The sequence below is a fragment of the Aegilops tauschii genome, chromosome 1 (assembly GCF_002575655.3).
Source record: "Aegilops tauschii subsp. strangulata cultivar AL8/78 chromosome 1, Aet v6.0, whole genome shotgun sequence".
Lineage (NCBI taxonomy): Eukaryota > Viridiplantae > Streptophyta > Magnoliopsida > Poales > Poaceae > Aegilops > Aegilops tauschii.
The window spans coordinates 374,480,568-374,502,380 of NC_053035.3; the positions used below are offsets into that span (position 1 = coordinate 374,480,568).

Here is a 21,813-nt window from a genome sequence, read left to right on the forward strand (position 1 = left end):
GTACAACCTAACACTACAACACATATTCGAATAGGAGTGTGTGCATTACTTTGGGCCATATGAAACTGACAAAATGACATCACTTTTAACAGACAAACCATTGTTAATATTTATGGGTAATCTTCCAAGCGTCTGGGTGGATCCGTACGTGGTCATTACTCAGCCATGCGGACCACAAGGAGCTTATGGACTTTGGGTGCAACCGTTGAAAGATTGGGTGCAACCGTTGAAAGACGGTAGCATGGAGTACATACAACTGGTTTGAATGGCGGTCCAATAATAGGATAGACTGCTAGTCTTTTGATCCTATTTTTGCCGGTTGTGGCACTTTTTCTGTTTTATTTTTGTTTGGTCTTTGAGACACTATTTGAAACTCTGAACCTTTCTACGTACTTTTTCATAAACATGATTATGTGCATCGTGTGATGCAGAGGCCGGGGGTAATCCTCCTTTTCAAAAAAAGTACATGTAAACAATAAATACGACACACGAATAGATATTATTCATACATAATTCAAACATAAAATTTGTTCAAAGTGCATAATTCAAACATAAAATTCATTGATTTTCAGCGTAGATCCACATATGCTCCACAAGATCATTGACTAATTGCATGTGCACTTGTTAATCCCGAAGTTATCGATACACCTCTAAAAAATCACAACATGCTCTGCATCTTGTTTCGTGAGGCGGACTTTGAATCCGGGCTTCCCATAATCATGTGTTTGGGTTGCCCATTCGCCCTCATCCTCCACTATAATGTTGTGCAAGATTACACAATATGTCATCGACTGCTAAAGTATCTTCGGTTCACACATCACCGCAACTCCGCGAATAATACCGCAATGAGCTTGGAGCACTATGAATGCCCTCTCCACGTCCTTCCTAGAACCTTCTTGCATTTGTGCAAGGAGAGATTTTTTCCTACCTCGGGGAACGGATATAGTCTTCGCAAATGATGCCCACTGAGGATAGATACAATCGGAAAGGTAGTACCTCATTTTATAGCTATGCTTGTTGATGATGTAGTTGCACGCGTGAGCATCCCCATCACAAAGTCTATTGAACAGAGAAGATCACTAGAGCACATTGATGTCATTCTAAAAACCAAGCGTGCCAAAGAACGCATGCCAAATCGTAAGTCCTTCGATGATAGTGCTCCAAGTATGACGGGCATCTTTGGTGTGACCTTGGTAATGCTTGTGCAAACCTTTCGGGCAGTTCTTCCATTGCCAATGCATGCAATGAACTGAATTGAGCATATATATCTGGGAAACCTCTTGATGATCAAATTTCCAAAAAAACATGTCACCCATGGTTGGTTCTCTCATGTACTCCGATACAACCACCTTCACCATGGTGCGTGAAAGTTTCGTTGTGGTCTACAGGCATGTGGTCTCTCCCATCCGAATTTTAGCATCAATGGCATGTGAGAATTTATCATAAGCAAGTATCCTAAGAGCAGTCATGCATTTCTTCAGAGGAGAGAAGGAAAGTTGTCAACAACAATCCTTCCTCAGTCTGAACTAGTCATCAACCTCCTCCACAGGATCACTACGCACAGGAACAAATTTTTTCTCATCCGGAAGCGAGTCAAAAAACCCTTCACGGTATGTTGGATCCGGTGTGAAGTAATCATTGTAGAGAAGCCATGCACCAGAGATCATATCCCAAGGAACAACTCTGATTCCTCTTATCGAGCTCTTGAAGTTTAGAACATGCTTCTCTTACTTCTCCCATCCTTCTTGGATGCTCATCATCATCATTTCAGCATGTTCATCGTTCGAATCCGAAACTTCCAGAGCTTTCTTGCGGACTAATGTGACCGTTAACCAACCTCCACAGCCCCAGACGGGTCCACCACATGGGCAAGGTGGTGCTTGCATGGGGAGGCCGTGTGGAGCCCCTAGAGATCCTCTCCACTTGGTTCTGGGTCCCATGGGTCCCTCTTATTCCAAAAATTATCGTTGTGAGTTTTCCTTCTTTTCCAGCTCCAAAAATTTCCTTTACTTTAAAGTCCAAAACACTAGAAAACAACAATTGGCCTTTGGCACTAGACCAATATGTTAGCCCAATAAAAGAAATATAGAGTACACCAAAAGCGTGTATAAATGCTATAAATATGGCATGAACAAATTAAAATATATAGATAAGTCGGAGACATATCACACTCATTGGGACTCTGAAGCAATGAGGATGGAGGAGATTCCTCGGAGTTTCCACCATGAGCATTTCCCGCAGTGGGAGTGAGCCCAATTTGGAAGTGGCAATTATTAAATTGGAAGTTACGGGTCTCCCTCCACCTTGCTAGCTTATGTTAGATCTACCCTGCCAATTCCAATGTTGCCCTGCCATCTCCTCCAACTCACAATCAGAAATCAGGTCTCTATCTATCTCAAGAACCCTAGCTACCTCTTCCTCTTCTCTAGGTTAGGGAGGGAAGAAACCGTCTAGATCTAGATGAGGTGGGGCAGGTGTAAGGGGAGACCCCTCTCGCGCTCCCGGCCAACCTGCCCACCACCATAAAAGTGATAACTAGGCCTTATTTAGCCCATACGAAAAGTAGCATCAGGGCTATTAGGCCCACACTTTGTTTGGGAACTCAAAATTTCAGAGAAAGAGAGAAGATACTTTCCCCTCCAAATCAACACCGTCATGACCTTGTGCCATATCAAAATCATCAAAGTTTGCGATCATCCCAATTTTAAGTATCAATAGACGTGGCTGCAGAGAATAGGAGGTCTCCGTGAATTAAGTGGATGGTGAGGGAGTCCTGGATTAGGGGGTCCTCGGACAGCCGGACTATATCCTTTGGCCGGACTGTTGGACCATGAAGATACAAGATTGAAGACTTTGACCCGTGTCCGGATGGGACTCTCCTTGGCGTGGAAGGCAAGCTTGGCAATACGGATATGTAGATCTCCTCCCTTGTGACCGACTCTGTGTAACCCTAGCCCCCTCCGGTGTTATATAAACCGGAGGGTTTAGTCCATAGGATAACAACAATCATACAATAGGCTAGCTTCTAGGGTTTAGCCTCTACGCTCTCGTGGTAGATAAACTCTTGTAATACTCATATCATCAAGATCAATCAAGCAGGAAGTAGGGTATTACCTCCATCGAGAGGGCCCGAACCTGGGTAAACATCGTGTCCCCCGCCTCCTGTTACCATCCGCCTTAGACGCATAGTTCGGGACCCCCTACCCGAGATCCGCCGGTTTTGACACCGACATTGGTGCTTTCATTGAGAGTTCCACTGTGTCGTCACGATAAAGGCCTGATGGCTCCTCCGATCATCGCCAACGATGCGATCCAGGGTGAGGTTTTCCTCCCCGGACAGATCTTCGTATTCGGCGGCTTCGTACTGCGGGCCAACTCGCTTGGCAATTTGGAGCAGATCAAGAGCTACGCCCCTGGCCGTCAGGTCAGGTTTGGAAATTTAAACTACACTGCCGACATCCGCGGAGATCCCACCTGCATCTACTCCAGCCCTCGATCCGGAGCAGATTGTGCCGTCCGAGGACGGGTGGATGGACCCCGCCACGGAGGCCGCACACTCAGCAGCGATAGAGCCGAATACTGACTTCACCTCTTGTGAGACCCGTGTTGCCGGATACTTGGATTCGCCCCCGGCCACGGGCTCCGAACCGCCTGCGTCCGTGCCAATCAAATCTGATTGGGCACCGATCATGGAGTTTTCCGCCACAGATATCTTTCAGCACTCGCCCTTGGGCGATGTGCTAAATTCATTAAGGCCTCTCTCCTTGTCAGGAGGCCCTTGGTCGAACTATGTCCGGCTAGAATGGGATGCGGACGACGAAGCAATTCACTGCCCACCCACCACCCACTTAGTAGCCACTGTCGACGATTTAACCGACATGCTCGATTTCGGCTCCGAGGACATCGACAGTATGGACGACGATGCAAGAGACGAACAGGAACCACCGCCCACAGGGCGCTGGGCTACCACCTCATCATATGATATATATACATGGTGGACACCCCCAAAGAAGGCGATGGCGATAAGACAACGGAGGATAATCCCTCCAAGAAGCAATCCAAGCACCGACGTCAGCGCCGCCGCTCTAAGTCCCGCCATAGCAAAAGCAGCGATACCGACACAAGAGACAACAACGCTCCGGATAGTGCCGAAGACGACGACAATCCCCTCCAGCCAGACCTCGAGCGGGAGGATGAACAAGCTAGCCCTCCGGAACAGGCAGCAAACGGAGAATCAGAGGATGACAATTACATGCCTCTCTCCAAAGACGAGGTGAGCCTCGGCGACGAAGAATTTATCGTGCCTGAGGATCCCGTCGAGCAGGAGCGCTTCAAGCGTCGGCTTATAGCCACAGCAAACAGCCTGAAGAAAAAGCAACAACAGCTTCGAGCTGATCAAAATCTGCTAGCGGATAGATGGACTGAAGTCCTGGCGGCCGAGGAATACGAACTCGAGCGCTCAACTAAGAGTTACCCAAAGCGCAGGTTGCTACCCCAACTCGAGGAGGAAGCATTGAAACCTACATCACCAGTGTATGATGCGGCTGATCGGCCACCTCGTGGACGAGACAGAGAGGCATATCAGCCCGAAGTCCAGCCCGCACCCCGCCACCATTCAAACAAAAATACCAAGGCCCGGGGCAACACGCGAGACCTGTGAGACGTATTGGAAAACAAAGCAAAACATACAAGATCGATCTACGGATCACGGGGTCGCGCCCCAACGCGTGACGATGATCGTCACGCCGGATACACTAAAAGCAAATCCGGCCGGGCCAAATACAGCAGACAAGACTCGTATGAACTGCATCGTGACATAGCCCGGCACAGAGGCGCCGCACACCCCCTATGCTTCACCGATGAAGTAATGGATCACGAATTCCCCGAAGGGTTTAAACCCGTAAACATTGAAACATATGATGGTACTACAGACCCCGCGGTATGGATAGAAGACTTCTTCCTCCACATTCACATGGCCCGCGGGGATGATTTACATGCCATCAAGTATCTCCCGCTAAAACTCAAAGGGCCGACTCGGCATTGGCTCAATAGCTTGCCGGCAAACTCCATCGGAAGTTGGGAGAGCCTGGCAGATGCATTCCTGGACAATTTCCAAGGGCACTTATGTGCGACCGCCGGACGCTGACGATTTAAGTCATATAACTCAGCAGCCAGGGAAATCGGCCAGGAAATACTGGACCCGGTTCCTAACTAAGAAGAACCAAATTGTCGACTGTCCGGATGCAGAGGCCTTAGCGGCATTTAAGCATAACATCCGTGACGAATGGCTCGCCCGGCACCTCAGCCAAGAGAAGCCAAAATCCATGGCAGCCCTCACAACACTTATGACCCGCTTTTGCGCAGGCGAAGATAGCTGGTTTGCTCGTAGTAACAATACAGCAAGCAAACCTGGCACATCAGAGGCTAGGGATAGCAACGGCAAACCACGACGCAACAAACACAAGCGCCGCAAATATGGTGAAAACGCCGAAGATAAGGCAGTTAATGCCGGGTTTAGGGGCTCAAAGTCCGGTCAGCGGAAAGGGCCACTCAAAAATAACAATTCGGGTTCATCCAGTCTGGACCGCATACTCGATCGTCAATGCCAAATTCATGGCACCCCAGGAATGCCAGCCACCCATATATACCAACAGAGAATGCTGGGTCTTCAAACAAGCCGGCAGGGCAGGCGCCAAAAACGGAGAAGGGGGTCTCAAAGCGATGATGGCGACGAAGAGCCCAGATCACCGAACACAGGAGGCAAAAGAAATTTCCCCTGCATATTCAATCGGTGAATGTGGTAAACACCACCCAAATTCCCAACTCGGACCGGATATGCACCCTTAGGGATGCCGACTTAACGGAACTAGTCGTCCCACAATATAAACTAGGGCCGGACACCTTCAACCGCACGGATCGTCCGGTTAACGCCAATCAGGGCAATCCAGCCGCACTAGTCCTCGACCCAATAATTGACGGGTTCCACCTCACACGAGTCCTTATGGACGGAGGCAGCAGTCTAAATCTGCTTTACTAGGACACAGTGCGCAAGATGGGCATCGATCCTTCGGCGATCAAACCCACTAAAGCCACTCTCAGAAGCATTATACCAGGTGTGGAAGCCAGCTGTACAAGCTCCATCGCCCTTGAGGTAGTCTTCAGATCACCAGAAAATTACCGTACCAAAGAGTTAATCTTCGAAATCGTCCCTTGCCGCAGTGATTATCAGGCACTGCTCGGACGAACCGCCACTACAACAAGAACCCCCCTACATCAACGCATCATTGCGTTGGCAAAGGACCATATAAGCGTTGGTAGGGCCTACACCAACGGACTTGTATGCGTTGCCGTTGGTGGCGTTGCAAGGGTCTACAACAACGTATATGCATCCGTTGGTAAACGACCGGAATAAGCGTTGTAAGATAGCAATGTATAGAGTTAGAGCCCAACAACGGTTCACATGCGTTGGTGGCTACCCAACAAAACATGATTATAAATGAGTACTACAATGCTAGTGCATTGCATGAAAAATACATGGTATTTATATATCACCATCAAGAATTATTAGGACAATGTCGATATTGCACAGGGAACACTGTATAATAAACAGAAATTTCTCATATATTAAATCAACTTGGTTGCATTACAAAGTACACCATACAAAGATTACAAGATGTGAAACTAGTAGTAATCCCATTCTTGACCTTGCAACCTACGTGTCAGCCATTCTGAAACATAATGATCTAACATTGACACCAAAAATATCAGATACATAATGATTGAAACATTGGCACTGGAAATGGCATTCTAAGACACAATGTGAAACTATCTAGTAGCACCCCTATTCTTGACCTTGCAACCAACATCTGAGACATGCACCATCGAATATTGGAATCTATCTACAAAACAAAGAAATGAAATAGGTTAATAGGGCAGAAAAATTGAAAGGAGCAGCAACATAGAAAGGTTGAAGGCAATGTGATAATTAATCTTGCTGCATGACTAATAAATTTGACCTTTTTTGTAGTTGTAAAAACTTATAAGATTTAGCTTTATATTCGGGGTTAATCCTTTGGATTGAAGTAAAAGCAGCGATCTTGTTCGGAATTGTCCAGTATCACATTTGTAGCTAACAATGGTCATTTTAACTCACAGTAAACTAACTCAGTTAATTTCATTTTTAAGTTTCCCCATGTTAATAGAAACAGAGTGATTTATAGGGGTGGGGGAATGTAAGGCAGGCATACAGTAGTTGATGAATTGTTTTACCTAATCTAGTCGCAAAGATTCTTATCTCACAGAAGCAGTACGACCATTTTTACATGCAAGAAAAGTGTTCTCTTGCACTAATTATGTGAAAAAAAGAGAAACATGTCCAAAATAATAAAATATAGTAATGCTATTAATACTCCAAAATTTCCATTAAAACTGGTGAAGAATCATTCGCTCAATATGGAACTACCATCAGAAAATACCTCCTAGTAAATCCAGCTTGGCACTAGTAGTCTTCTATGTTTTAGCGCCAACAACATCGACTTGGAACAATCGAGTCTCTGTAGCCTGCTAATTTGGCATGTGCATTAGTAATGTATGTTCGCTTTTGCCCACAGAATCGAACATCAAAATAGCTGAATACATGTGCACGAAGTCCTTTAGCGTACTCTTTCTTATCTTATTTTATACCAAAACTCTTACATGACCTTGTTCTTATATGGAAAAACTCTTGCACGACCTGGTTCCACGATATGACATGCTAGATGGCCGAAACAATCTAAACCTACTCCTACTTATAGCATCTAAAACGACACAGACTCCAGCGCCCTTTCCTACACTAGTAAGGCATGCTAACTCCAAGACATAGTAGTACAACATGTAGGCAGCTAGCTATGCAAACTCATTGAACCATATATGGATTAGTACGACCCACCCAAGTACACAAATTCTTATGACATGCAAGCCAGACTTGTTGGAAAACTAACTAATCAATCTAACCAAATTAGACTCAAACTTGGCTAGTTAAACTAGCACGGACTCCTACTAAACTACTTGAAATTATTCTAACAATTTAGAAGACCACAACATTCATGCAGACTAAGTAGTGCCAGCGTATTAGTATATGCCAACATTTAATAAATAGGATTGGCTTTCTTAGTTACTTGTTTACCGAGAACGTGGAAACTTAGAGCAGTTCCAGTACGCTCATCTTTGTCACCATGGTTGCTGGATGCTGAAACTGTTGGCCGAATAGGTAGAGGAGAAGGCCCTGAGTATTACAGAGAAGAGGGGATCCTAGTAAGATCCAATAGTTTCGGATCAGTGAATTCGACGTACCTGACACACTCGCACAGTCGTCGCATCTGATCGCTTAGCTGTCTGTTTATGGTTGTTAGTATCATCCAACCACCGTAGTGTGCCCTGTATGTCAGGGAAGGAGAGTGCACAAGAGGAATATTTTTAATGTTTACGTTCTTGGATGAACCAAGTACATGCTCATTGTGTTCTTGGATGAACCAAGTACATGCTCATTGTGTTAACAGTTTAAGAAGAATATAGTACAAACATGAGAAGATGTGAGAGGCACCTGGTCAAGAGTTTGTGTGCGACCCATCATGCATCATTCTAGTATTTGTAAACATCTGTGGCTCCTCACAAAATACAAAATTAGTACAGAAATTGCAGGAATTCAGAAGTACCTGTATTTCCAAAAAAAGAGCACTAAACTCGATTTAGAGGTGAGATTTCAACAATATGAGTCATATACATATGACAAGAATATCAAGGTATGATGTTCTTGTATCGCACCTTCAAACTTTATCAATTATTTAACAATTTATATTGGATAATATGAGTGTAAGAATTATTTCCATCTGAGCTCTTGCATAAACTTCAAGATTGTAGTGTGCAAATTTTAACTGAATAAGAAACTGAAACTAACATAAGTTTTTGTCCAGGGAAAACAAATATTACATCAACCAGAAAAAAGAATAAGATACAAATTCATGTTTTCCTTACTGTAACATGCGAAAGGATCCTCGCCAAGCTATAAACAAATGAGTTAAATAATTCTTAAGGCTTCTTCTGCATGGATCGATTTCTCCTGATTGTAATGCATAAGTGATGTACATCGATCTGTTAAGAAACAACAGAAGCACACACTTAGTAAAAGACAATGTCAGAACCTGTGAGTGTAGATGGAACAAAGGGTTATAGAATAAATACAAATATTGGGACGGATGATGCAAGTGGGACTTATTTATTTAGTAGATTGTACATGTTACACCAAGTAAATAACGATTCAGTGTATTGAGAAGGGGATTCTCCATTTGAAATAATTATGCCAGTATCATGGACCCATAATTACACTGACATGTTGATTTTTGCAGCAATATTCTACAGTGACATACACAATCACATATGATATATCGCTGATGGACTATCTCAATCCAATTTGAACTAAGTTGATCTTTTTTTATAAGAAAAAACTGTGTTTATCTTATTGAACAGGTCATGCTACATCTAGCATGTACTGATTAATTTCACTTGAAAAATACTTAATTATCCATCGATCCATCTATATAGGAGGAGGAAAGTCTAACCATAACGCATAACAGAGTATTCGTCCGAAATTAGTACAGATCAACACATGGTGAATCACATCTAATCAAATAAACACCAGAACCAGAAAACGTCAGCGTCGGAGTTGAGGTAGAAGAGGCGGAGTACCAACATAAGCCCGAGCCGGCTGCCGCGCGTGAGGTGATGCAGGGGTAGTGGGCCGATAAACCGGAGCTGTCGGAGCCACGCCGGCGATGTGTGGCGGCTAGGGTTGTTGCGTGCCGCGCGTGTAGGGGAGCGGTGGCCTCGGGCGAAGGACTGAAGGAGAACATAGACGGAGTGGGGCAGGCCGGTGAGCAGTGGGTTGGGAGTCCGCCGGAGCTTCCTGCAATTGGAGTTGGCAGCGACAACCCTGTAGTGCGAGAGACAGAGAGGAATCAGGGGGAGAGGTGGCCGGGTGTAAAAAAGGCTTCAGGGGGAGAGTATTTGGATGGAGGGGCCGCAGATAAGGTGGAGGTGGGTACGGGGAGGTTAGTCCTTCGTGGGGAGGTGGGGTGAATCCCAACAACACATAGGCTGACATGGTTGCTAGATATGCGTTGGTGTACGTGGATGTTTGTTGTAGTGGCGTTCGCTCGATTCAACGCGGTGCCACATTATGCCTACCGTAAGCTCAAGATGCCCGGTTCACGCGGCGTCATCACGGTTAATGGCAAGGCCGAACCTTCCCTCAGCACCAACAAGTACACTACTGCCTTAACAGCAGAAGCAACGAGCAGCACCTTGCAGCCGAACCTCGAGTCGACGTCCAGGCTCCCGGACACCGTCAAGGAACTCCGAACTACTTCGCGGAAGGATAGCCCGACTCGTCCAGAGCTCGATTAAACACTCTGGTGAAGGCCAGGACAGGCCGCATTCGGCGGCTCAACCACTCTCCAGCACGCAAACGTTTTTTACCTTTCCTTCGCAGGTTCACCTTTGCGCCGACCAGGACGGGCGATATGGAGGCAGCTTGAACGCGCAAGGGAATCCTTAGACATTCCCCGCAATGACCATCCGGCTATACTCCGGATCCGCACTCAGCTTCTTCCCCCCTGGTCTCAGCAGGTTCCGCGGTCATATTCCTTCTTTATCACATTACCTGTACTCATACGCATAGACGTACTATTCAAATACAACATATGGATTTATATGACGCTTACCTGCTGTTATTTCTTATTAAAATTCTTTTGTCAAGTGGCATCCGTACACAGCGATATGCCTTAAAATATGCCAGGGGCTTCGTTTTACCCATAACACGGCAATAAAGTCCGAACACCTTCACGGAAGTTCGGCACCCCGAAACTATAGCATTATATGCATCAGCTCCGAATCATGTCTTGGGTCAATAGTTGGGTTTGCCCGGCTCCCATGTTTTGGTACCTTACGTTCCTCTATATCGGCTAAGGTAGCACTGGGAGAACTACTGCGATTGTGTCCCGGTTCTTCCAGACGAGCACCTCAGTAGAGAAAGCCGAAAACTGACTGTCATGATACGGCGAGAGCTGGTCAGCTGTTCGAGAGGTTACAAAATCTTTAAGGATTTCTCCTGCATAATGCCATAACCAATGCAGCGTGCGATGGATCGGTTTTTCTTCCGATCAGGTGCTTATAGAGCCCCCCGTGCGGTCTTCCGAACACCAGGGGCTGCGCCTACCTTCCTAAAGCTCCTATGGCTAAGTGAGGGTGATAAACCGTTATAGTCCGATTGCCTGGTTCGTTGTGTTGAACACCTCCTTCGAAGGACCCAAAACTGGGATAAAGAGTGATCAGTTTTATCCCGAACACCCCCGTACTTCTTACGTGGGGGCAGAAGCCGACGACTGGCCAACTCTCAGGATTAATATATAAAACGGCCGCGCAGGAGGATAAACTTTTATATAACAAGCAATAAATAATATAAACGACCTTGTTCAAACATTACAAAGGACAACATGATTTGCATTCATGGAAATATAATGTCCTTGGTACATAGCTCCGCTGCAAGGTAGGATCCTTTCAGGACACTCTCATAATATAATTCAGGCTTGCGGTGCTCCTTCCCCTTTGGCGGTCCTTCGGTCATCAGCTTTTCAGCATCCATCTTCCCCCAGTGCACCTTTGCGTGGGCGAAGGCCATTCACGCACCTTCTATATAGACCGACCGCTTGATGACATCAAGTCGAGGGCAGGCACTCACAAGCCGCTTCACGAGCCCGAAGTAGCTGCTTGGAATCGGCTCGGCGGGCCATAGCCGGATAATCATATCCTTCATGTCCAGTTCCGCCGCCTTATGCAGTTCGATCAGCTGTTTCAGTTGATCAACAAAGGGCACCGGATAATTCGGTGCCAAATACTGCGACCAGACGAGCTTATCCGCAATGTTCTTTTCTTCGGCTCGGTAGAATTGGGCGGCATCTAATATGATGCGGGGCAGCTCGGCAAATACCCCTGAGAAATCCGAATTCAAAATTAGAAACATAATTTTCCCCTCAAATACTTGCTTTACATGGAAAAAGCCTAACCCGCCGCGATCTTTCTCGCCTCTTGGATCCCCTGCAGGGCGCTTTGGGTTTCCCCCCGGGCATCGTTCGTGGCCTGATGCGCCTTGGTGAGTTCGGATTTTTTCTCCGTTAAACTCTGCTCCAAGGTCTCGCATTTCCTCACGACCTCTTGCAGGTCCTGCTCAGCTTTAATAACCATGGCCTCATGCTTCTCATGAAGAGCCTGCTTTGTGGCTGCCTTTTTCTCGGCCTCGGCCACAGCCTTCTTAAGAGCCTCGACTTCGGTCACCATCCCTAGCGCAAATCGTGAAGCTTATTTCATCATACTGAAAATTCATTCGCAATAAACGCGAACAAGACTTGTGCATACCTTGTTTATCCCCCAACTGGCCAAGTTCTTCTTTGGCCCGCTCCAGATTTTGATTCAGTCCGGAGATCTCCGCAGTATGAGCGGCAGCAGCCGCTACAGACGCCTGCTTATACAGAAGAGAAATAGATGTCATTCAATGAGTCTTCCTGCGAACATAAATTTGATCCTCTGTCCGGTTCTTTCTTTCACCGAACAGTGTATCAGGGGCTACTATCCATACCATGACACTCTTCGAAACCTCATAAAACATACCTCAAAACCTTTTATAAGGCTGATACAGGCTCCATTCAGTCCACTCTCAGCAGACTGAATCTTCTCAATCACCGCACCCATAAGGGCACGGTGTTCATCGATGATGGAGGCGCTCTTCAGCGCCACCAACAAAGCATCCGACACCTCTGGTTGGACAGAGGTTGCCGGTGTAACAGGCATGTCCCCTCCAGCTAAGAGAGGCTTCCTGCCTGATTCTGGAGCCGTATTGGTCTCCGGAACTGTATCCGGCTGGGAGCCGAATTCCAGATGGCCCCCGCCGTCAGCTCACATGGGAATTTTCTCCCCCACGTGTCCGGCCCCAGAAGTTTGACCTCCAGGCACCGCCTTCACGGTCTTTTCCTCTCCTCCTTGGTCGGGGTCCTTACGGGATGAAGCCTCGGTGTTATGCACCTGTTTGGAGGAAGGGGCCTTTGGGGGCGTCCCGCTCTCCATAGCATCCGAGCTCAGCGAATCCTCTGATGAGGATTGTTTGGTACGGGACCTCGCCGGACTACAAAAAATATGGCTCAGGTTAAAATACTATGCCATGATGAGTCTGAACGCATAAACGTACTCGGATTTTATATACTCACGAGTTCACCAGGGGCTGGGCCCTGGGATCCCACGCCGGGCCGCTGTCGGTGGCGGCAGTGGACTCCTCCGGAAGAGGAGCCATTCCCCTTTTGGGCGGCTCGGCCTCCAAGTGTACGGAGATCGTCCTCTTCTTTCTTCCCCCCACAGGGGATTCATCTTCGTCCTCCTCCTCGTCCTCTTCGGAGGCGGAACGGGCATTAGAGCCTTCAGATATTGTGTCCGAAGTGCCGCGGCGACGAAGGCCGCCTCGGGTCTTTTTGGCCTCCTTCTCGGCCGTCTTCTTCGGCACCTTGTAAGGCGCCGGGACCAGCATCTTCGTCAGAAGTGGGATGGCCGGTTCTTCGGGCAGTGGGGCCGGATAATGGATCCGCTCCGCCTTCTTCGTCCAGCCGTGGGAGAGTTGTATAAAACACGTTAAGCGCTTCCTTTGGGTTACGCGGATAAAAAGTATGATGGCTTACCGAACTTGCAGGGCGGGACAATTGGTACCCGCGGTCCTCGGCGGCGTCCGGCCATGATTTGCTGGACTTGAAAAGCACCTTCCAGATGTCCTTGTGCAAGGAGCCGAATAGCTCTCGTAAGGTTTGGTGCTTGGCTGGATCGAATTCCCATAGATTGCAAGTCCGGTGTTGACAAGGCAGGATCCGGCGAACTAACATCACCTGGACTACATTGACAAGTTCAATGTTGTTGTCTCCCATATCTTTAACGCGCGCCTGGAGCACCGACAGTTCGTCGGACGAGGACCAGTCCAGGCCCTTCTTGACCCAGGATGTAAGCCGCAGGGGGTACCGGATTGAAACTCGGGAATAGCGGCCCATTCCGTGCCGCGCGGCTTAGTGATATAAAACCACTGTTGTTGCCACTCCTTGACAGAATCGTTAAAGGTTCCTGTTGGCCATATGACATTGGGCATCTTGCTCACCATAGCGCCCCCGCACTCGGCGTGCTCGCCGCGCACTACCTTGGGCTTCACATTAAAAATCTTCAGCCATAAGCCGAAGTGTGGCGAGATGCGGAGAAAAGCCTCGCACATGACAATGAATGTCGAGATGTTGAGGAAGGAATTAGGGGACAGATCGTGAAGATCGATCCCATAGTAATACATGATGCCACGAACGAACGGGTGGAGGGGAAACCCTAGCCCGCAGACAAAGTGAGAGGAATACAACCCTCTCGTGGGGTTCCGGAGTAGGGACGATCTGTCCCGCCGTCGGGAGACGGTGGCTGATTTTCTTGGCCAGATACCCGGCCTCCCGAAGCTTTTTGATATCCTTCTCCTGGACGGTAGAGGCCATCCATTTGCCTCCTGCTCCGGATCCGGACATTTTTGGAAGGCCTTTGTGGGCAGAAAAGATGAACGGTTGGGCGCTGGAGCTCGGGCGGAGGGAAGCGTGGGTGCGAATGGGCGTTCTTATCCCCTTATAAAGGCAGCAGGTATTCTACGCCTCCCCACTTGCCCGGTAAAATCGCTTATCCCCCAAGCGCCATAATTGATTGCGCGGTTGGGTTACTTGCACCCTTATTGATGAGAATCCCGTGAAAATAGGGACACGATCTTTGCTTCGACAGGAAGTGCCAATAAAACCGCCTCGCAACACGTGCAGTGGCAGGCTCGGAAAAACGGTTCGTCATGACCAAACCACGGCAGTACGTAACGTTATGAAAAGCTGTCAGCAGATTAGATTTGTGGAAATATTATTCTCTCTACGGTGGTATGTGGAATTTGTTTTGCAGAGCCGGACACTATCCTCGTGTTCAAAATCTTCTATGGAGTATTCGGAGGAAGAACCCGCCTTGCAATGCCGAAGACAATCTGCGCGCCGGACTCATCGTCATTGAAGCCTGGTTCAGGGGCTACTGAGGGAGTCCTGGATTAGGGGGTCCTCGGACAGCCAAACTATATTCTTTGGCCGGACTGTTGGATCATGAAGATACAAGATTGAAGACTTCGACCCGTGTCCGGATGGGACTCTCCTTGGCGTGGAAGGCAAGCTTGGCAATACGGATATGTAGATCTCCTCCCTTGTGACCGACTCTATGTAACCCTAGCCCCCTCCGGTGTCTATATAAACCGGAGAGTTTAGTCTGTAGGACAACAACAATCATACCATAGGCTAGCTTCTAGGGTTTAGCCTCTACGATCTCGTGGTAGATCAACTCTTGTAATACTCATATCATCAAGATCAATCAAGCAGGAAGTAGGGTATTACCTCCATCGAGAGGGCCCGAACCTGGGTAAACATCGTGTCCCCCGCCTCCTGTTACCATCCGCCTTAGACGCACAGTTCGGGACCCCCTACCCGAGATCCGCTGGTTTTGACACTGACAGATGGGCTTGCGCGTGTTGTGAGTAGACAGATGGATCACAGACGGGCCTTAAGCCTGAGACACTAGCCTAGTACTAACCACTAAATAAACTTATTGGATCTCAGGGGTGCCTCCTATTGGTACTGTTGGGGATATAACTCCGAGGTATGACCCGCCCAGGAGGGTCCGAGTCACACCGTTGGCGGCTTAAGGTGAGAAGGTCCGAGATGTCTGAAGGCCCAAGACCCAGAGATGACTTAGGGCCCAAAAGTGTGAACCGCCACATGATAGCTTGTTCTGTAAGGCAGGTTTAGTTAGAAACCGAGCCGGTCACGTTTGTGTGAGCCGGTCTGGACTTTGTAAGCCGTCGGGCATCAACCTATATATAAAGGGGTGACCCGGCGGCGAGTTAACTTGAGAGACAACCAATCGAGAACTAGGTCAAGCGTATTCGCTCCCTTGTAATTGAAACTCAAGCAATACAACCAGATGCAGGACGTAGGCTTGTACCTCGATGAGAGGGGCCGAACCTGGGTAAACTCTGTGTGTCCTTTTTCCCGTTCAACCCTTTAAGCTAACCTAGTGCGATGGCTCCACACCTAAGTCCTTTTGCTAGGACATCTGCCGTGTTAAGTCCATGATAGTTGGCGCCCACCGTGGGGCCAGAGCACGGTGGTTTCGAGTTGTTCAAGGGCAACTTCGCAGGGATCAAGGGATACGCCATGGGCCGGATGACCAAGAGCCGCCGCGGCAAGCTCTACATCGACGACGCCGGCTGGGGCCCCGAGGCCGGCTCAATCGAGTATGGGTACCGGGTCCCCTTCGGCGGGATTCATGTCTTCATCGGCAAGATTGGGGGGTCAGAGCCTGAGCTGGACTTCTGCGCCGACACGATCGAGACGGCTCAGCGTGCACGATCCACTAAGATCAACCCGCCAAGAAGCCTTCCTTCATCTTTTTTTCATGGGGCGGATCTCGAAGAAGGTTATATGTCAGGTGGAGATACATTCATTTATTCAGGTGATGATTCCTCAACCGGTGAAACTGAATTGATCTACCAATTGCAAGACGACGGGCTTGGGGGTTGTTCCGATGGTGACAGTATTCCAGACTCCTATGATCCGTCGAGCAGGGCTGCTATTTTCATGGCTGGTATGCAACAGATAATGAATTCATCAACTGCTGTGGCTATGACTTCCGCTTCTCAGCTACTGCGACGGCCGGGGCGAGCAGCCCAGTGCGCCCGCCGGCTCAGGTTTTATCTGAACTCTTGGATGCTCTGGCAACTCTTTTAGCTGCAGAGGTGACTCCGGTGACTCAAGCATAGCACAATACTGATGTTGCAAAGCTACGGGATGAGATAGCTCAGGCTAATGAGGCACCTAGTGCTGAGAATGATAGGATGGTAATGGAGTGAGCTGCGCTTGAAGCTGAATCCCAGTGAATCTAGGCAGAGTCTTTTCGGCTCACTTTGGACCAGAAAACTTCAAATGCCGTTATGAGGAGAAGGCACCAGACCCGTCTGCCCACAGAGTTTGAGGCAAGAAATCTTTTCAACACGCCCGGGGCAGGAACGGGTAACCCGCGCAGCGTAACCCAGGTCTCAGAACCACCCGTGGCTAGGACGACGGCTCAACCGCGCGTAACAGACTTCCCTCGTTTGAATTTAACCCCGCCTCAGCCAGTGTTAACACCGCTGGGTCATTTTTCCAACCCCCTGGATAACATGATCGTCGCGGCTTCGCGATTGGCGGCTCTTCCCGTTGAAGGCGAGTCTCCTGCTGCGATGGAGATACGAAGGGCAGGGGAGCTTCTTCAGACAGCAGTAGCTCAGCAGCCGGCTTACTCTTACAGTCGTGACCGGATTCATTCAACCCCACGTCAAAGTCGGAGTTATAGCAGGCATATTGAGTTGCCAGCGGTTTCCATCAGCGAGCGGCATCGGCGCCAGCCGCATGGGCATGACCCGCCGCGTGACGATAATAATGCCCAGGCTTTATTAGATCAGGCCAGAGCACGTCAAGAGGTAGAGCTAGCGGCTCATCAGCAGCTCCAACGTAGCCTGTTAGCGTCTATAGAAGCCGGGATGACTCCCAGGACAGTTGGTGTGCTGTGTTTAGCGCCGGCCCTTCGCAATGAGCGTTTGCCCAAGGATTTCAAGGGCCCTCGAAAGGTACCTAATTACACTGCGGATCAGCCTGCGGATGCTTGGATTGAGAGCTACGAGCTAGCCATGGAGATGTTGGATGTCAACAAAGCTGCGTGTGCCAAATATTTCACCATGATGTTGGATGGGTCGGCTCGCACCTGGCTAAAAGGATTGCCCCCCTAATTCCATCAACTCATGGACTGAATTAAAAAGATGTGTTTCATTCAGAATTTTAAAGACACATGTAAGCAGCCTCTGCCGATCATCGACCTAGACACTTGCATCCAGCGTGAGGATGAGTCAACCACCCATTGGGTTCGCCAGGTCTCAGCTATTATCCACTCGTCGGATAACATCAACGTTGGTTCCGCTGTTTTAATTTTGGAGAAAAAATGCTGGTTTATTCCACTCAAACAGAAGCTGGGGCGGCTCAAACGTCATTGCAATGACATGGCAGAGCTCATGGCGGCTCTTATCAAATACGCCAACTCAGACAACACTAAGGATCCCAATTCAGACGAGGAAAAATCCGATAAGGGAAAGAAGAATGGCAAGGGACAGCAGCAGAGTACGACAGGTCAGAACCAAGGTAACAATGGTAAACGCAAGCACACTGACGGCGGGTCAGACTTTGTGGCTAATGCTAATGCACAGAACAACAATTGTCGTCATAAGGGGAGGCCACAACACCAGTTTGAAGAGTCGAAGATTAACTTAGAGGCGATGTTGAAGGCACCATGCCCGAAGCATAGCCATCATGATAAGCCGTCAACTCACCTATGGAAAATTGTCATATCATGAGGGAGTATAAGAATTTCATCTTTCACCAGGACCACAATAACGGTAATGGCCCGCACGACGGGTCAGGCTCCGGCTCTCACGGGCCCGGTTTTGGAGGTGGCGGCTCAAACTCTGGTTTTCAAGGCCAGGGGCAGCAAAGGCGGTTTCAATTAGCACCCGGTCAGGGCAATCAGCAGCAGCAGTCCAGGTATCAGAGTAATCCAAAGCAGCTGAATAGCGGCCAATATCATGTTTTTACCACGAGCCTGTGCAAGAGAGATCAGAAGGTTCATAAATGAGCGGTGAGCGCGGTTGAGCCGGCAATCCCTCGATACTTATGATGGTCAAAGCATCCCATTGTATGGAGCCGTGAGGATCACCCGCCCCGGGTTGACAACCCAGGTCAGCTGGCTTTGGTGGTTGCCCCTCAGGTTGGGGATTACAACTTCACTAAAGTGCTTATGGACGGAGGCAGCAGTATTAATATCCTTTTTATGATACTTTTTGCCGGATGAATTTAAGTGACAAAGATCTTAAGGCGTCCTCTATAGTCTTTCATGGGGTGCTGCCTGGTAAGTCGGCCTATTCGGTGGGCAGATAGCCTTTGAAGTGGATTTTGGCAATGAACATGATTATAGGGCTGAGACATTGAATTTTGAAGTGGTTAAAATCAAGAGCCCTTATCATGCTTTGTTTGGACGGCCGGCTTATGTCAAGTTTATGGCGCGGCCTTGTTATGTGTATTTGCAACTGAAGATGCCGGGTCGCAAGGGAACCATCACTGTTCATGGTGATAGGAAGATAGCCTTGGAATGTGAGGAAGGTGATGTTGCTTATGCTGAGTCTGCTTGTGCCACGGAGGAACATAAGTTTTACAAAGACAACGTTGACCCGACGGATATGACTCCATTGAAGATACCAACTACAGAGCATGACCCTTTGTTGAAGTTTAAATCGGCGGATGATACCAAACAGGTGGATTTTGTCCCTGGCGACTCATCTCAGCAGTTTATTATCAGTGCCAACATGGATCCGAAATAGGAAAGGGTGCTCATCGAGTTCATCCATGAGAATCGGGACATCTTTGCATGGAAGCCTTCAGACATGCTAGGTGTACCGAGGGAACTCGCTGAGCACACTCTCAATATTGATCCAAAGTTTAAACCGGTCAATCAATTCCTTCGTTGTTTTAATGAAGAGAGGCGCAAGTCCATTGGAGAAGAAGTGGCCAAGCTCTTGGTGGCCGGGTTCATTGTTGAAGTCTTTCATCCTGAGTGGTTGGCTAATCCGGTGCTGGTACTTAAGAAAAACGGCACCTGGCGCATGTGTGTGGATTACACGGACCTTAATAAAGCTTGTCCAGCTGATCCTTTTGCTCTCCCCCGTATTGATCAGATCATTGATGCTACGGCGGGTTGTGAGCGTTCGAGCTTTTTAGATGCTTATTCTGGTTATCATCAGATCAAAATGGCAGTTAAAGACTAGGAGAAGACATCTTTCATCACTCCTTTTGGAGCCTTTTGCTATGTGTCTATGCCCTTTGGGCTCAAGAGTGCCCAGGTGACTTATCAGCGTTGTGTTCAAAATTGCCTTCACATCCAGATAGGACGCAATGTTCATGCTTATGTGGATCATATTGTGGTGAAATCCAGGAAGAAGGAAACCTTGCTAGATGATTGAAAGGAAACCTTTGACAACCTCAGGGTCTACAAGATGATGCTTAACCCGGCCAAATGTGTTTTTGGTGTGCCAGCAGGCAAGCTTTTGGGTTTCCTGGTCTCAGAGGGAGGTATTGAAGCTAACCCGGAGAAAATCAAGGATATCACTTCCTTGGCTAAGCCGGCGTGTATTAATGATGTCCAGCGTCTGGCGGGTCACATTGCGGCCTTAAGCCGGTTCATAAGCCGTCTGGGAGAAAAGGCTATTCCTCTATATCAGATGATGAAGAAAATAGATCACTTTATCTGGAGTGATGCTGTTGGAAATATGCCCTAGAGGCAATAATAAATTGGTTATTATTATATTTCCTTATTCATGATAATCGTTTATTATCCATGCTAGAATTGTATTGATAGGAAACTCAGATACATGTGTGGATACATAGACAACACCATGTCCCTAGTAAGCCTCTAGTTGACTAGCTCGTTGATCAATAGATGGTTACGGTTTCCTGACCATGGACATTGGATGTCGTTGATAACGGGATCACATCATTAGGAGAATGATGTGATGGACAAGACCCAATCCTAAGCATAGCATAAAAGATCGTGTAGTTTCGTTTGCTAGAGCTTTTCCAATGTCAAGTATCTTTTCCTTAGACCATGAGATCGTGCAACTCCCGGACACCGTAGGAGTGCTTTGGGTGTGCCAAACGTCACAACGTAACTGGGTGACTATAAAGGTGCACTACGGGTATCTCCGAAAGTGTCTGTTGGGTTGGCACGGATCAAGACTGGGATTTGTCACTCCGTGTGACGGAGAGGTATCTCTGGGCCCACTCGGTAATGCATCATCATAATGAGCTCAATGTGACTAAGGCGTTAGTCACGGGATCATGCATTGCGGTACGAGTAAAGAGACTTGCCGGTAACGAGATTGAACAAGGTATTGGGATACCGACGATCGAATCTCGGGCAAGTAACATACCGATTGACAAAGGGAATTGCATACGGGATTGATTGAATCCTCGACACCGACGTTCATCTGATGAGATCATCGTGGAACATGTGGGAGCCAACATGGCTATCCAGATCCCGCTGTTGGTTATTGACCGGAGAGGCGTCTCGGTCATGTCTGCATGTCTCCCGAACCCGTAGGGTCTACACACTTAAGGTTCGGTGACGCTAGGGTTGTAGAGATATATGTATGCGGAAACCCAAAAGTTGTTCGGAGTCCCGGATGAGATCCCGGACGTCACGAGAGGTTCCGGAATGGTCCGGAGGTGAAGAATTATATATAGGAAGTCAAGTTTCGGCCACCGGGAAAGTTTCGGGGGTTACCGGTATTGTACCGGGACCACCGGAAGGGTCCCGGGGGTCCATCGGGTGGGGCCACCTATCCCGGAGGGCCCCATGGGCTGAAAGTGGAAGGGAACCAGCCCCTAGTGGGCTGGGCGCCCCCCATGGGCCTCCCCCCATGCGCCTAGGGTTGGGAACCCTAGGGTGGGGGGGCTTCCCCCTTGCCTTGGGGGGCAAGGCAACCCCTTTCCCCCTTTGGCCGCCGCCCCCCCCCCCTTGAGATCTCATCTCTAGGGCCGGCGCCCCACCCCCCCCCCAGGGGGC

General features: G+C 48.4%; 1 long non-coding RNA gene across 7 annotated transcripts; it reads right to left on the minus strand.

Moving 5' to 3' along the window:
- Positions 1–6,603: 6,603 nt before the first annotated feature.
- Positions 6,604–10,028, minus strand: LOC109772899 (uncharacterized). Of its 7 annotated transcripts, none has more exons than XR_012183453.1 (7): positions 9,724–10,028; positions 9,013–9,129; positions 8,582–8,636; positions 8,332–8,415; positions 8,165–8,233; positions 7,476–7,560; positions 6,604–6,899 (listed from the first exon to the last, which is right to left on the minus strand). It is a non-coding gene; the product is annotated as an uncharacterized lncRNA (long non-coding RNA). The 7 variants fall into 7 exon arrangements; XR_012183452.1 differs by having other exon boundaries at positions 8,582–8,693; positions 9,724–10,013; XR_012183468.1 differs by having other exon boundaries at positions 7,476–7,563; positions 8,582–8,693; positions 9,724–10,013.
- Between the last annotated feature and the right edge of the window lie 11,785 nt (positions 10,029–21,813).